At 37.8% G+C, this 3,804-nt stretch overlaps 1 pseudogene; it reads left to right on the top strand.

Annotated features, from left to right (window-relative positions):
• Positions 1-854: 854 nt before the first annotated feature.
• On the top strand, positions 855-3,195 carry LOC107800588 (S-adenosylmethionine decarboxylase proenzyme-like; annotated as a pseudogene).
• Positions 3,196-3,804: the final 609 nt, after the last annotated feature.

Raw genomic sequence — 3,804 nt, 5'->3', positions numbered from 1 at the left:
TAAACGTCTTAGATGTGGCAATGTTGCTAAAGTTCAAAGGGAGTACTAGTTTTGTCTCTCATATATTTGAATTGTACACTGTAGATGCGAATGAATATGATCATTCTACATTTAGTAGAAGTGACCAAATCGATCTTGTTCCAAGTGAGAGCGATATGGTCGTGGATCTTGTCCAAAGTGGGAGTATGATGTATGTTACTGATCTTAGTGGGAGCGACGTGGATCCAAATGGAAAAATGATGGATCACAAGGAAGACGTGATTCTCGTAAAAAGATTCCCCGTCAACGATTTGAGAATATTGAAGGTGGTGAACTATTTATGATGCACCGACAAGATGAAAACGAGCCTATAAATGTAAAATAGGATCTTAAAATGGACAAAAGCAATGGAATATGAATTGAAAGTATGAGAGTTAACAAAATTTGGGAGTTAGTTGATCTTTCGGAAGGACACAAAGTTCTCAAAATTAAGCTCCGTGTTCACCGATGCACCAATTATCTTATGAGTTATAATTGTGACTATAAGTAATAAGTAATATATTTGAGGTTATATCAAAATGTGATTCTTATAATCTCGGGTACTACTGCATACTTTATAATTTACTTGCAAGTTTGTATTCAACGAGAGACTATGTTATCCAGATAGATGTATATCACTTAGCTCTCAGAGTATGCTAGTAGCAATGTCTACTTCTCTATATGAATGATTGTGGAGATAAGAATATGTGTCTCATACTAGATCAATGAGGACTCCCATTACGTGTGAGTGGGAAATGTTGGATATAAGAGCTTGCCCGTAAGGGGTGCTCTAAAAGTGCACTAGGATAAATACAGTAATATTAGTAATAACTGTAAGTCCCACTTTCACCTATATAAGTACACCTACAGTGTAAGAACCTATAAGTTCTTCGTTTAAATTTCATGAGATATCTATTTCGTACAAGTTTACATGCTTCTACATAGACATTTGAACAGAGAATTAAGTAGAAATGAGAAGGAAGAGGAGCTTCATCCTGTATCTCAATTGAAAGCTAAGAAGTAGTCGTGTAATGTAGTCAAAGACTAGATCTACGATTGAAGAGAAAACAGGAGAAGGTGGGTTTACAACGGTGGGATATCATATTTTGGGTATGTACTGTAAAGATTTTAGGTGTAAAATGTATTTTAATTTGGGTGCTACCAGGTGTGAATCTTTTGTATCGGTTGGATGCAAATGTAAAGCATTCCAGGAACTAGAGCTACTATTTGTTTTCTATTAGATATTCTTCCTGGCGTGTTATCAGTAATTTTGTATTGTTGATGCCTAGATACTTACCCTGTATAAGGTATGGTTTTGTTATAGATGTACATTATGTTTGCTGTAGGTTTTTCGAGTGAATGGTAGATGATGATAATAATTTTATTCGGTCTAACCTTGACCTCTCATGGCATTTACTACTTTGTTTCATTATAATGATCCAGGAAAAAATAGCGTAGAGTAACTGAATAACAAAGACTTTTGCTGCAGACGTCTAGACATTTATCCCCCTTTTTACTACACCGAATACACTGAATTCTACCTTCTCCTTCAGCTTTAATTTAATTGATGCCACTTGCACTTTTAAACGGCAAATTCCTGTTGGTCTTGTCTATGCATTTAATCAATGAAAACATGAATTTAGCTTGGGTTTCTATAGTCATATTCCTATAGTTCATGGGGATGTGTGCATGCATCAAACGATGAAATGAAGCATTTATCCAATTTGGATATCTGTTGTGCTTATAATATTTGCTCTAAGAATCTATTGAGGATAAGCAATGGCGTCTTACAAATTATTCTGGATATTCTTTTTGTGCTTTAGTGGTTACTGTCGATGCATCGACAATCTTCCTTTTTGCTCTTTTACCTACATAGTTGCTCTAGTTCCTGGAATGCTTTATCCTTGTATCATTCATGTGCTACTGTAGTTAGTCTGGATACAGTTATGGTTGGATCTTTTTATCAATCATGCATCTTGTATACAAAAGTTGGCCTGGTTTTCTACGCCTGAGTCCTCATATCATTTATGCTTCTCTTTATATCACTAGTTTAGATTCTAGTCTGCTTCTGAGTCAAGCCTCCCATGTCCTCTCTAAGTCAAACCAGGGAAACGGCATGTATACTCCAATTCAGTCTAAAGATCCCGTCTACACTCTTGAGATGTGTATGACTGGTTTGCAGTTGGGGCAGCGAGAAGGCTGCTATCATTTACAAGACTGAATCAAGTTCAGCAGCTCACATGACTGTTAATTCAGGCATAAGAAAGATACTCCCTAACTCTGATATATGTGATTTCGACTTCGATCTCTCTGGTTATTCCATGAATTCTATTGAAGGAGCTGCTCTTTCTACCGTTCATTTTACACCAGAAGATGGTTTAGTTATGCTAGTTTTGAAGCAGTTGGGTACGATCTGAAATCTTTGAGTCTGGGTTTGCTGATTGAGAGGGTGCTGGTATGTTTCCAGCCAGACGAGTATTCTATTGCTTTGGACGCTGATGTTGCTTTTGCTAGTTACTGCAGCATATTTGCTCTCTGGATGTTAAGTATTTATCACTTTCTGAGTGGATCCCAGAAGAACCTGGTAAGAGTGGTTCCATTGTCTACCAGAAATTCGTTAAGACGTCCGTTTGTCGATCTCCCAAGTCTATTCTGAGAAGGGGAGCCTTGGAGCAACGGTCAAGTTGTCTCCGTGTGATCTATAAGTGATCACGGGTTCGAGTCGTAGAATTAGCCACTGATGCTTGCATCAGGATAGGCTGCCTACATCGCACCCCCTAGGTCTTACCTCGAACTCTGCGTGAACGCGGGATGCTTTGTGCACCGGGCTGCCCTGCCAAGTCTATTCTGAAGGGCTGCTGGAAAGAGGAAGAGAAGAAAGAAAAGGAGTAGTGCCGAGGGTTTGCTTGTTTCTGTTAGTGCGTCAATTATGAATGTTTTCTAGTGTTTGGTTACAGTATTGTTCCTCGTTTCTCAGAATTATGGACTTAACAGTCCACATAGTCTGTCCTTTTGGCTCAGTAATTTGTAAATTCTGAACTACGTCTGGCTTTCTGGTGTACTGCAGAAGCCCTATGGTCTTTGGTATATTGTTTGTTCTTTGTTGTTGTTTGTCAATTGACCCTAATAAATAGTGTGTTATTTATTTATGTACTGGCGTACTGAAAATTATGTAATAAGATATCCAGTGTGCTGTTGTTTTCTGCAGCCTGCCTTGTTTTACCATTTCCTTGGTGTGGTGGATGGGTTAGCTACAAAGATTTGCTGCACCAAAGGGAAAAGATAAGTCATGACTAACAGCTAACACAAACAAAAAAAGAAGGTAAGTTTTTGTTGTATTACAAATGATTTGCACAAAAAGCAAAACGTAGATGGTTGTTTAACAATTTTGATTTGTAAGGCAGTTACCAATTCATGTTTCAAAACATTGGACTTGGAAAATAGTGAAGAAATGCTTTCTGTAACCAGCTCCAGATGTATTTACCCATCCATGCTTCAGCTTATATCAATGTGTATGAAACTAGAATGTAAGTTCATGTCAATGAATCTTTTTCCTCTATGGGGTGCAAATTGCGTGAAGTAAAAATTATACAACAACGACTCAGTCTTAAATAAGTTGGAGCCGGGCAAAACAAGTTGGAGCCGGTCAGTGCCCCGTCCAATTAATCACGAGCCTTCCTAAGAATTCGTCTTACTTATGCTAGATTTTTTGTGCAAAATGCATGTTTGAAATATTTATGCGGGATTATTTTAGCTTTCGTGAAATATACATAATGGGGCTTTACG

This window comes from Nicotiana tabacum, chromosome 12 (assembly GCF_000715075.1).
Source record: "Nicotiana tabacum cultivar K326 chromosome 12, ASM71507v2, whole genome shotgun sequence".
NCBI lineage: Eukaryota > Viridiplantae > Streptophyta > Magnoliopsida > Solanales > Solanaceae > Nicotiana > Nicotiana tabacum.
Note: the sequence above shows the minus strand (reverse complement) of the source record. Positions and strands in the feature narration are given on the sequence as shown.